This window comes from Neolamprologus brichardi, chromosome 3 (genome assembly GCF_056152115.1).
Source record: "Neolamprologus brichardi isolate AB-2024 chromosome 3, ASM5615211v1, whole genome shotgun sequence".
NCBI classification, from domain to species: domain Eukaryota; kingdom Metazoa; phylum Chordata; class Actinopteri; order Cichliformes; family Cichlidae; genus Neolamprologus; species Neolamprologus brichardi.
In genome coordinates, this window is record NC_142106.1 from 8,946,997 (window position 1) to 8,960,650 (window position 13,654).

The following is a 13,654-nucleotide window of genomic DNA, read 5'->3' on the forward strand; positions in this document are numbered from 1 at the left end:
GGATGATGATATTTCTAATGTTGTTTCCTGTCAGTGAATTGAAGCTGTTAAACTGCAGCTGTCCTCCTGCTGCCTCGTTGTTCCAAAGCTCTTTGTTTCTCTTTTAGTTCTCACTGTTTCTTTCTGTTTCTGCTGTCCACCTTTTCACATGGAAAATCATTTCACTGTTTCTCACTGAATGACTCCCCAAACTAGATTTGAAATTCTATCAAGTTTCTAATCATTACAAGTGATTCATGTTTCTATTTGATGTGTAAATGGAGATGATTTCGTTTGCTGGGATATGGACTGACATGTGTTGAATGGGAGGAGCAGTTTGTTGTTGTCTTCTTGTCTGTTTATGACAACAATAAATCTATTGTTGAAACAATGATTCATGTTTAACTCCATATATGAAATGTTTCTGATCTTTGAATTCTGTTTGATTAAAGACTTTCTTCATGACACAAATGAGATTTCAGTGTATTAATAGAACTAAATAAGCTCAGAGTTGAAAGGCTGGAGTATTATGTACGTGCTTCACTGTCAGGATCTTCAGGGGGATTCAAAGGGAAACATCAAACATCAAAGATTTAAAAAATAATAAAGATAATAAACACACAGGTCAAAGGTCAGAGTCACAGGAATTAGGAAACAGTTCAGTTTCTTCCGTTTGAAATGTTTCAGTTTCTTTGCTTGATCAGTTCACACTTCTCTCTGTGAACGACTTCAGTGCTTCGTCCATGACTCCTGAAGGTAAAGGGCCCAAAGAGCCAATCAGCAGCTCTGAAACAGGAAATATGACTCATGGAGAAGTTCACAACAGTTTCAGCTGCCAATTGTACTCATCACCATGGAGACTGATGCATCAAATCTAAATAAAGGCTGGATGGAGGCAGAGTGAGTGTTGTAGATGCTGCATTTTGAAGCCTCAGTGTTTAAATTGTGTCCACAGCCATGTAGACAGAGTGGGTGGATTTGCTTCTAGAAGGACTTTGTTGCAGCTCTACAGCAGGTATTTGTTGTTGGATGACATCACATTCAGCAGTGCTGTGACTGAGCCATAAATGTCAGGGCTCAGACGAGGCCCACACATGCGTGTTTGTCGGTACACACAGTTAAGATATGGAACATGTGAACATGAGACATATGAAGAGACTGAACAGATAAAACGTCCTTTATATCCATCAGTGACTTGATGGAGCTTCTTGCTGCAGTGTGTTTGGGTTTGGCTGATAACACTGGTCCTGCATGTTTCCTTCATGCTCTGTGGTAAAAGTGCATCAGTCTGCAGCTCTGTGGTCGTCCTTCTTCTTTTTCTCAGAACCTACCTGCTGAGGCGGCTGAGGTCATTTGGAGTCCAGGGAGCGCTTTTAAAGACCTTCTATGACTCTGTGGTGGCATCTGTCATTTTTACAGTGTGGTATGTTGGAGCAGCAGTTTATCAGCAGCTGAGAGGAAGAGGTTGGATAAACTCATCAGGAAGGCCAGCTCTGTTCTGGGATGCACCCTGGACCCAGTGCAGGTGGTGGGAGACAGAAGGACTGGCCAAAATAACATCTCTGATGGACAGAGTCTCCCACCCCATGCATGTAGATGTTGCTGAACTGCAGAGCTGCTTCAGTGACAGACTGCTGCATCCTCGATGCATGAAGGAGCGTTTCTGCAGGTCCTTCCTCCCTGCAGCTGTCAGACTGTACAATCAGAACTGCTCCCAACAAACACAGATGTTTACATCAGCGCTGTTTCTTGCACTATTTTATCAACCGATTCACACTATAACCAGGGTTGCCTCTTATCTGTATTTAATTTAATTTAATTTAACAACAGTATGGTACTCAGTTTTTGGTAACCATTGTCCTTCATGTAAATATGTAAGAATTGTGTATGTTTCTGTTCTGTGTCTTGTGTACTGTTTGTTTGTATATGTGTTTTCTTGCTGCTGTTACACCCAAATTTCCCCTTGTGGGACAATTAAAGGATTATTCTATCCTTGTGATATTTAATCCATCATCTCCCTGTCAAACAAAATAGATTTTGAATTGTGTTTCTGTCAGGAAGCCCCACTTCAACTCTTGGAAATCGTCTCTTCTAAATCAGACCATCCAAAGTGGACTATATAGATAATAGAGTCATCCCTCCAAATTGATATAACAACACTCGTGGTAAAGTTGTGGACTGGAAGAATACCTGACCAAGATTATCTTGCAATGTTTTGCAGCCGCCAGTCAAGCCGGTAGATAAATTTGGTCTGTGATTGTCACAGTTGGCTGTGTGGCTGGCAGGAGGACGGACCCAAATGCAGGACTCTCATATGGGAATTTAACTGAAAAGGCAGCTTTATTGTAGGACCACAACGGGAGAAGGGAGACTCTCTCTTCAAACGCTAGCTCCACAGCTGCCATCTAGCAAAGATACCGGTCTGGCACAACTCTATAGAACATGACTGCATGCTGAGGTGTCAAATCACCCTTTTGATTCATGTTACAGCAGCTCATGAGTGAATGAACTAAATAAAAGTATTTTTAGAAGTACATTTTTCCAAACACTTCCATTGACTTACATTTATTCAAATTTACTTGAGTAGTAGATTTACTTACTAAAACAATATATGAAAGTAATGAGAAAGTGGCCACTTTCATGAGTGAATCATGTAAGCCTTATATGATTCACTATATGAAGTAGGCCACATCTGATGCAAATCTTTTATAAGTTTTCTTTTCCATATGGGTTTGCATGGCCTCTGCACCTGTCCCTCCTGCACTTTCCTGCTCAGTGTTTCGGATGTTTAGTTACTCCTCGGCCTCTTTAGCAATAAAGACACTTTTAATAAATCTAGCCTATTTGTAGCTCTGTACTGAACACTTGGCTTCACAAAAAACTGTGGCTGTGCAGCCGAAGGTAGCGTTACCTCTGGCAGATTGTCCCTGACAGCCGGGAACATGAGGAGGAAGCGTAGTCCTAAACAGAATCCCCCGGTACACAACCAACCCGTTCATGTGTCTAACAGTTGTTCACCACTCAGCAGCACACCCACCGGGAATCAAAGCAGTGATTCTGATCTGCGACATGTGAAGCTAGAGACACCAGTAACCACAGTCTTCAAGGGGCCGTAGTGTGGTGGGCCAGGAGTACCAAAATCAATTAATTTAATCCACCATTAAATAATTAATTAAATGTTACATTAATTAATTAAAATTGGAATTAATTAATTAATTAAATAAACATTACAATAATTAATGAAATGCCCATTCATTTAATTTAAAATGTCAATAAATTATTCATTCAATTATTTCCAATTTTAATAAATTGACACATTTACTTAATTATTTAAGTTTATTTATGTATTTATTTAATTCATTTTGGCAGTCCTGGCCCTGCGGCTGTCTTCAAGAATTTATTTTATCTGTCAGCCTCACCCATCAGGTGGCCAAGTCAGGGGGCGGGGTTCACTCTGATTGAGTCATAACCATTGCTTTTGCCTGGTGGCCGTTGTTTAGTGGGTACTCCCAGTGGAAATGCCCCCCCCCCTTTCCTCCTTGTATAAAAAGATGTTAAATGTTAGTTTTAATTCAAAATTAATGCTTAACAAAGTTTAACACAAATGAACACCAGATAACAAAGAAAACGAATGGTTAAGCCTAACATGCTCAAGTGAGACATTAAACTTTACTAAAACTATGCAGTTATGAAACGTAACTTTAACCTCAGCCAAACCGATTTGCTCAATTGTAAATAAAACAGCAAAGTAAACATGACCCAACAGACAAAACCTGAGTGAATTATGTCCTGTGTTTAATCACTGAGAGCTAAAACTCAGCGGAGGTTTTAAAGCTGTGCAGGTGACCGGATATCAGCCGCTGATAAAGTTGGTCCGTGGTTCGAGTACTCTAGTTTTCTCAGTGTCCATCACCTCCTTTTAAATCTCGTTTGTCATCTTTAACACAGGTCAGTCACTCTGAATGAAACACAAGCTCCAGCAGCTCTGCGCTCAGGAAACAAACTACATTTACTTATCTTACTTATCTAGCCAAAAACCAAAAATTGGCCCGTGTATAGCATCCTGCTATGCGATTGCATTTGTCCCAGACCACCAGAATCCCTCGTTAACTTTTATCGAGTGGAAAAAAAGTTGCCGTTCATCCTCCAGCTTCACTGTGCTAATGCTATGCTAACATAGCTGTGTCGCTAGCAATCACGTAGCACAACATTATATACCAGGTAGTCCAACTTCAGTAACCCTGCAAACGCCACTGCTGTTTAGTTTCCTGTCTTCATTTATGTTGGAAGTGATAGCAGAGCTGTACGTTTGAATTACTTTCAAAAATCTCTCAGTCAGAACATGGTGTTACCGCGCCAGATCCACGGTCCCGAACCGTAGTAAAGAAACTCTGGCAGTTACTTGAAAGTTCCGTAACTGGCTCGTAGCCAGTAACAGCTTACTATACAGGTCAACTCTGCTAGCAAAAAGATCGAAGGAGGCGTAGGAAACTGCTTCACCGAACTTTATTTCTTCTCCAAGGCACGAACACCGCGTACAGTGGGCTGAAACAGTCTACTCACAGCGAGCATCGCCGACACAACTCTGGCTGTCGAGGGAGTTATTATATTCCTTTAATTTATTTTCTTTCCGTCTCTTCTGTAGCTAACCGTTACTTTTTTTCTTCTCCGCTCTCTCTCCACACACCCACACCAGCAGTCCCGCTACACACATCCCAAAATACATTTCCCATCAGGCTTCACCCTTAAAGGGCCATGCCTGTAACAATGGTATGAAATGTTTAGGTGGAAACTAGCGAGCTAACTTCCTGTTAACTTCTAACTCCGTTAAATTTAATAACTTCTTTTTTCATGGGTGCCTGGATGTTAAACTTTGTTTACACCTGGTAAAGCAGCAACGCTGATGATTTTATTAAAGATGAAAGAATTTACACCGTTTTTTAAAAAAAATTTAAATAATCGTTTTCTTATTTTCAAGTGTGTGTGAAGCTGACACCATCATGTCATCTTTGGCTCCTCCAGCTGAGACACACCTTCACAGACACACAGCCCCTCCCCTCACTAACAGCTGGATCACTGTCACAGGTGACACACTCACCTGTCTGTGTTTCTGCATGTTTCAACATTCACAATGTGACGACAACCAAATGACTGTTCAGTGGCGGTCCTAGCCTGTTTGGCAGGCAAAACATATTAAGGATTGTACATTAACATAAAGCTGTTGTACACACACACACACATGAAGAGAGAGAGTATACATAGTATGCAAACGGCTACCAAACAGCCATCATAATACATCATACAATGAGAACAGGACGAATCAACAACTGACAATGACTAATTAATATTAAAATCTGTAACATAATGTTTGGAGTTTAGTCTTTTGCTGTTACTATTTTTACCATTTCTTCTTGGAGCAACTGTAATCCACATAATTTCCTTAGGGATTAATAAAGTACTCTGATTCTGATTGTTTCAGGATGACCTGCCATTATCCAATCACACATCTGCTTACCTGCATCTTTTGCTCGTTTCTCTTCCTCTTCTTTTCTCTTTTTTCTAAACTGAGTGTAGCTGACGCTGAAATGTTTGTGTGGGTTGCCATGACAACACTAAAGCGCGTCTGAGATCGTTATTGTTTTCTATTTGTTTTCTTTATTTGCTTCTCATGCTTATGTACATTTGCATTTGCAAAAGATAATCTATGAATCCGGTGATACATCTTTCTCATAAGAAATGTTTCTGTTAAAAAATTATTGTGAAGTAGTCACTTCCTGTGAGTCGCGGGAACCGGAAGTTGTGCGCGGGAGAGACAAGACAGAACGGTAACACGGCGGACTTTTTTTGGAATGTACAACTTTTCTACTGCTGGATTTTCAAGGCGTACACGGTAAAAATCATTATGCTGTTATTTGTTTAATACTTGTGCACTTTGTGAAACGAAATAAGTGGCTGAGATGAATATTATATGTGCTATTGATATTATTTTACTTGTTTCTAGTTTTCACGGTGCTCCATGATTGTGAGAGGAATAAAAGAATTGTGGACATCAGTACGAAGCGTGGATTCTTTCGACCAGAGTAGAATCAGTGAAAACGTGGCCCAATCCATCTGGAGGCTTCGGTGTACAAAGCTCTTCTCCTCCTGCAGCAAGCTACAGGCTTCGGTGTGCAAGTTCTTCTCCTCCTGCAGCAAGCTACAGGCTTCCGTGTGCAAAGCTCTTCTCATCCTGCAGCAAGCTACAATTATCGGTTGCTTCTCATCCTGCAGCGAGCTACAGGCTTCAGTGGACACGTTGCTTTGCATTTTGTAACAACCAATCGGGAGCTGCAGATTCAGCGGACACTCCAAGAAGCGGTTTCAGGCTAAAGCGTGAGTCCTCAGGCTATATTGCGCAGTTATTATACCTTATGAGTTGATGGATAGAACATGAGCTACAAATTTGCTATAATGGACAAGAAATTAATAGTGTTCAAATTTCAGACTGTGTAAAAAAAAAAAAAAAAAAAAAAAAAAAGGGGCAATCTGTGAAAGTTCTGGAAATTGTTGTTTTCTTACCTATTGTTTGCAAGCTTCATGAAGGCTGAAATTGAAGATTTATTTGCTGTCATACGTAAGAATCTAAGTGCCTTTGTGTTAATTTTAATAATTCTCCGCCTATTACATCCATTCCATTCTTGTAATTACCTTAGATATCTTGTCTTCTTCATAAGATACCCCCTTTAAAGTCTGAAAATGTCTAAAGATGGTCATAGTCACCCTGATGTTATGTCAGAAGTACAAGATGCAGTTGATTTGGAAGAGGAAAAAAGTGTAGTGTCCGAGAAATCTGAGACAAAAACAAGAAAATCCTCTCGTGAAAGGCGATTAACGCCAAAAATGCAGGAACTGAAAGATCAAGCGTTAACTCAAAAGGAGAAGAGGTTCAAAGCAACATATGAGAAATGGAAAAGCAACGTAAGAGACATTCGCACAAGGTTAAAGCAAGTATGCTCTGAGAGTGACATGTATGATATGATGGATGAGGCTGAGAAGATAGAGTCTGAATTAAAGGAACAGTATGACAGAATTCGACTCCAAACCTCACCAAGTCAAGAAATTCGAAGAAAGATCGATGCATGCTCAGCCGTGACGGCCGACTTGCTGCAGCTGATGAGAGTGCGTCTGACTGAAGACGAAGGTGAGTTTGACACGGTGGCAGAAAGATCAAGGCTACGCATGCTACTTGATAATGAATACGCTAGGTCCATATATGGATCCACAGCCTCCAGAGTTACTGCACCCAGCTGTCACAATTCTAACCATCTCTCAGAGTCACCTAGCATTTCAGCTATGAGGGCGGAAGTGGCTGCTCAGCTGGCTGCAAAGAGAGCCGAAATTGATATGGAAGCTGCCATCGAAGCTCAACGTCAGCAGTTGAGAAAACTTGAAAATCAGAGGGACATTGATGTAATTCAGGCAAAGCTAAATGTCTACACTGAAGAAGAGGGAAGGGATGGGACACGCAGTCCTCCATTCAGCAAAGTGAGTGATGCTCACCCTTTCACTCACCACATCCCAGATCAAGAACGGCAGGTTGTGCAAAACGAGACATCATTGGTCCAATCGCTACAAGAGTCATTAGCTCTCACTCGCTTGCCAACTCCAGAACCTTCTGTATTCTTGGGCGATCCTCTGAAGTTTACAGAATGGAGCATAAGCTTCAAAGCCCTCATAGAGAGACGATGCTCTGACCCTGCAGACAGGCTATTCTACCTGCAAAGGTACATAGCAGGTGAGGCAAAATCCTCTCTTGAAGGCAGCTTCTACAGAAAAGATGAAGAAGCCTATCAACAAGCATGGGATAGGTTAAATGCTAGATATGGCCATTCCTTTGTAGTGCAGCGGGCTTTCAGAGAGAAGCTAAATGGGTGGCCGAAGATTGGTGGAAAGGAATATCTGAAGTTAAGAGAGTTCAGTGATTTCCTCCAAACATGTAGTAATGCCATGCCTCACATAAAGGGCTTACAGGTTCTTAACGACTGTGAGGAGAATCAGAAAATACTAGTCAAGCTTCCTGATTGGGTGACATCTAGATGGAACCGTTATGTCACAGAGCAGCTAGATCGGGGCAACGACTATCCAAGCTTTCATGAGTTTGCTTCCTTTATCTCTAAGGAGTCACGCATAGCATGCAATCCAGTGTCATCCTTACATGCCTTAAGGCACTCTGCAGAGGCACCACCAAGAGAGATGAAGCGTTCAAAAGCAAACACGTTTGCCACAAATGTGAAACCCCCAATTCCATCAAGCTCCACCGCCAAATCTGACCCTGGTGAAATCAAGTTGGGAGATGCAGGGAAACCAAAGAAATGGACCACACCAACACAAAATTCCAATAATGGCCAGTGTATTTGCTGTAGTGAGAACCATTCCATACATAAATGCAAGAGGCTTATGGACATGTCTGTAGAGGATAAGAAAAAATGCATACTTGAAAATAAGTTGTGTTTTGCATGTCTAAGAAAGGGTCACAATTCTAAAGACTGTAGGAACAGGGCCATGTGTGGCATATGCAGAAAGAGTCACCCAACGCCATTGCATGAAGATCGTTCTACAGCAGCATCAACACAAGGCGCAGTTGAAGAAAGTACGTCGTCATTATCATGTTGTGTGAGTGGAGGTGAAGGTGGGAGTACGTCGATGATAGTCCCAGTGTGGATCTCAACACTTAGTGCTCCGGACACTGAAACCCTAGTGTATGCACTATTGGACACTCAAAGCAGTCACACATTTGTTGATCAGGAGGTGTGCGAAAAGCTACAAGCAACAATGGAACCAGTGAAACTTAAACTTTCCACCATGATGGGGAGAGACTCAGTCGTGAAGAGTCAAAGAGTATGCGAGCTCAAAGTTAGAGGATTTTCCTCTAATGTTTCCATCAGTTTGCCTCCTGCCTACACAAGGGACTTCATTCCTCTTGACCGCACACATATTCCCACTTGCCAGACAGCCAACAAATGGAAACATCTTGTAAGCATGGCCCAGGAGATACCCCCGTTGATGGACTGTGGTGTTGGATTGTTGATTGCATACGACTGCTCCAGAGCATTAATTCCAAGAAGGGTCATCACTGGGGGCATCTATGAGCCTTATGCTATTGAGACGGACCTTGGTTGGAGTATTGTGGGAAGCGCACCACAGTGTGTGCAGGCTAAAGATGTGACTGGTTTTTGCCATCGAGTGTCTGTCAGAGAGGTGCCACCCATAACACCATTTGCTGTCATCAAGGCCCTGGAGTCCGATTTTGCAGACACAAAACCTGGTGACAGAAGCATATCTCAAGAAGATATTTCCTTCCTGCAGATCTTGAAAGACAGAATCCAACAAAATAAGGATGGTCACCTGGAGATGCCTCTCCCTTTCAAAGCACGTCCGCATCTCCCAGACAACAAAAGGCTGGCGTTAGTACGGCTGAAGCATCTAAAGAGGAAGCTGGACAGAGATCCCAAATTCAAAATAGACTACGTGAGATTTATGGAAGGTGTCTTCAAGGATGGAGATGCAGAGAAAGTGGAAAACCAAGCAGAGCTGGGGAAAGTCTGGTATATCCCACATCAAGGAGTTTACCACCCCAGAAAACCAGGCAAAATCAGAGTGGTTTTCGACTGCTCTGCAAGGTATGAAGGCACCTCCTTAAACGACCATCTGATAACAGGACCTGACCTCACAAATAGCCTAACAGTAGTGCTGTGCCGCTTCCGTAAACATCCCATTGCAGTCATGTGTGATGTGGAGAAAATGTTCCACAGGTTTCATGTGAACGAGGATGATAGAGACTACCTGCGGTTTCTCTGGTGGGAAAATGGAGACACAAACTCTGAACCCAGAGAGTACCGCATGAAGGTTCACCTGTTTGGAGCATCATCCTCCCCTGGCTGCGCCAATTATGGCATGAAACACCTTGCCATCCAATGTGAGAAAGAGTACCCCTCCGCAGCTAGCTTCATCCAGAAGCATTTCTATGTCGACGATGGTCTCATAAGTGTAGAGTCGGTGGGTAAGGCAATTGAACTGGTCAAAGAAGCCCAAGCCGTGTGTGCCAAAGGAAAGCTGCACCTTCACAAATTTCTCTCCAATAGCCGAGAGGTCCTTGACTCTGTTGATGTTGCAGAGCGTGCTACGGAGGTAAAGAATGTTGATCTTAATCACGATGATTTACCAGTTCAAAGAGTGCTAGGTATAAGGTGGAACATTGAAAATGATAGCTTCTCCTTCAAGGTGTCACTTGGGGAGAAACCAGCAACGCGTCGAGGGATTCTCTCAATTGTGGCCTCCTTGTATGACCCTTTGGGGTTTCTTGCCCCAGTCATTCTTGAAGGGAAAAGAGTGCTGCAAGAGATGTGTCAGAGAGGCACAGGGTGGGATGAGCCACTACCCAAAGGCTTGAAGTTAAGGTGGGAGACTTGGATGAAGGATTTGGAGAACCTGGAAAGAATTGAAATTCAAAGATGCTTCATACCTGACAGCCTTGGTGAGATTCAGAGAGCAGAGCTTTATCATTTCTCCGATGCAAGCAGTCAAGGGTACGGCCAGTGCTCTTACATCAGAGTGGTAAGCAGAGAAAGGGTATTCTGCTCCTTGGTCATGGGCAAGGCGAGGGTTGCACCAACCAAAATAGTTACCATACCGAGACTTGAGTTAACTGCAGCAGTAACCTCGGCAACTGTGAGCAGCATGTTAAGGGGGGAGCTAGAGCTCAAGATTGATGACGAATATTTTTGGACAGACTCAAAGGTCGTGCTTGGTTACATCAATAATGAAGCAAGAAGGTTCCATGTGTTCGTGGCAAACCGCGTGCAGAGAATTCGAGAAACCACCGATGCACGGAAATGGTATTATGTTGACACAGGAGAAAACCCTGCTGATCATGCCTCGAGAGGCCTCAAAGTAGCTGACCTCATCAAGTCAAATTGGTTCTCTGGTCCCAGCTTTCTATGGGAAAGAGAGATAGCCACAAAACAGGCTACTTCAGATTTGCTGGTGGGGGACCCAGAGGTGAGGACTACTCAGGTGTTGAAGGTTGATGTAGCAAGGCAGTTTGACATCCAGAAGCATCTGCTGCGGTTCTCAAGATGGACTACAGCTGTCAACGTCATTGCTTGTATCCAGCGGCTGGCAAAGAGGATCAGGACTGCTGAGCCTTTAAACGTGGAAGAGAGAAAGCAAGCTCCACAGACTCTCGTCAAGCTTGCACAACAAGATGCTTTTCAAGAGGAGTTAAACACGCTCAGCCAGAAACTAGGAAGACTGCCTTGCAACCACCAACTCTTTCAGCTAGACCCATTTCTCCAAGATGGCATAATGAGAGTAGGAGGAAGACTGAGGAAGGCATCTGTGCCTCTCGAGTTAAGACACCCAGTGATCCTTCCTAAAGATGGTGCTGTTACAAACCTCATCATTGCACACCATCATACCAAGATACAACACCAAGGCAGAGGACAAACCCTCAATGCACTGAGAGCCAATGGTTACTGGATCGCTGGTGGAAGTAAGGCTGTAGCCCAATACATCAGGCAGTGCGTACAGTGCAGGAGAGCCCGCGCGCCACCAGAGGAGCAACGGATGGCAGACCGTGACCGTGTTGATCCCACACCACCATTCACTTATTGTGGTATGGACTAGAGATGGCACGATACCACTTTTTTATGTCCGATACCGATACCGATATCATAAATTTGGATATCTGCCGATACCGATATGAATCCGATATAGTGTGTTTTTTAATCAATAAAACGTTTTTTTAATATCTTGCTGCATTTTGTATAAGTTTATACTCAAGTTTAAATAAATAACAACACTAAAGCAATTCTGTTATACCTGTATGTAAAAAATACACTGCACTATATTTCATAGTTCAGCAAAACTGATCAATCTAATAAACTTAAACCTGCACCATCCTCCCTATTCTGGTATTTTAAAGAGTACTTAGCAGAAATATTAAGCAACCCAACTAATAGGGTTGCAAACTCCCAGCAAAAAAAAAAATAGGGAACCACCCTCCACCTCATGATGCTTAATTGATGTAATCTAATTTAATTTGGTACAGGGGGAAAATGCACAGAAATAAATTATTTTTCAAGAATAATTAAATAGATTCAACATCTTTCTTCTACAGAACTGCAGACTGCACAGATGGTACCCAAAGGAAAAAGTACTGTAGCTTACTAGGGTATATTAGACTTAACAGTTACTATATATAGTAATGGACTTCTATATATTTTACATCAGATTAAAACTTTGGGTGTAAGATTCAGATAATTATTTATTAAAAGCTCGACATTTTAAATGAGAATAAGAAAGAAAAGTATGTCTTTGTGCCCCCTTTTCCCTGTTCATCCCCTATCGGCCCCCCTGGCTACACTTTGCTAGATCCGCCCCTGCACAGTTACCAGCCGTCAGCTGCGTAGAAAAAGATAATAGTAGAAAGTAATAATAAATAAATTCTAACAACAGCTTATCAAGCTTAAACGTGCTGCTGTTGTTCAGCCGCTGGTTTCCTCTTTCTGGTGAGAAGTGGGCCAAAAACTAAGAAGAGAAACGGACTCGTGACAGAAAAGGCGATCAGCTGATCATTGATCAGTTTCATGATTGAAGTAGCAGCAGGAGAGAGAAAGAGAGAGAGAGGCAGTTGCTCTATATATCGGTTGTTAAGCTTACCGGGAATGCTTTACAAACATTCAGAGATGAACTTACACACTTGCTTTACTTCTCTCTGGGATAACGTCCTTGGAGATGAAATGCTGGTTTGCTAGCAAGGCTACAAATACACACAGCTGCTCTATCACGTGATGCATACTGCTGTGACGTGCTACGGTTATGAGCCGAGTTACGCAGTGTAGCAAGTTTTGTGAGGTGCTTTTTTGATATTTAATGGATCGGATTACATTTTTTATTTCTCGCCGATATCCGATCCAGTAATTTGGGTCAGTATCGGACCGATACCGATACGTAATATCGGATCGGTCCATCTCTAGTATGGACTGCTTTGGTCCTTTTCACACCAAACAAGGTCGCAAAGACCAAAAACGGTACGGCCTCCTCTTTACATGTTTTTGCTCAAGGGCAGTGCATATAGAGATGTTGGAGGATTTGACGACTGACGCGTTCATCAACGCTTTGCGCTGCTTCATTGCCCTTCGTGGAGCTCTTAGGCACATTAGGTCTGATCAGGGAACTAACTTTATGGGGGCAAGAAACGAGATGGCAAAGGCTCTGAAAGAACTTGATAAGGAAAGAGTGACTGCATACCTAGCAGAAAATCAGTGCGACTTCCAGATGAATACGCCCCACTCTAGTCATGCTGGAGGCGCATGGGAGCGTCAAATCCGGACAGTGAGAAGCGTACTGGGCACAGTCCTTGCCTGCAGTGTGGGAAGGTTGGATGATGCTTCATTAAGGACATTCCTTTATGAAGCCATGTGCATCGTGAATAACCGCCCTCTCACTGTTGATAACATCAATGACCCCAAAAGCTTGGAGCCACTCACACCGAACCACTTGATCACCATGAAATCCTCAATCCCACTTCCACCTCCAGGTAAATTTGTCAAGGAGGACCTGTATGCTAAGAAACGGTGGAGAAGGGTCGAGTATCTGACTGAGCAATTTTGGCACAGATGGAGAAAGGAATACC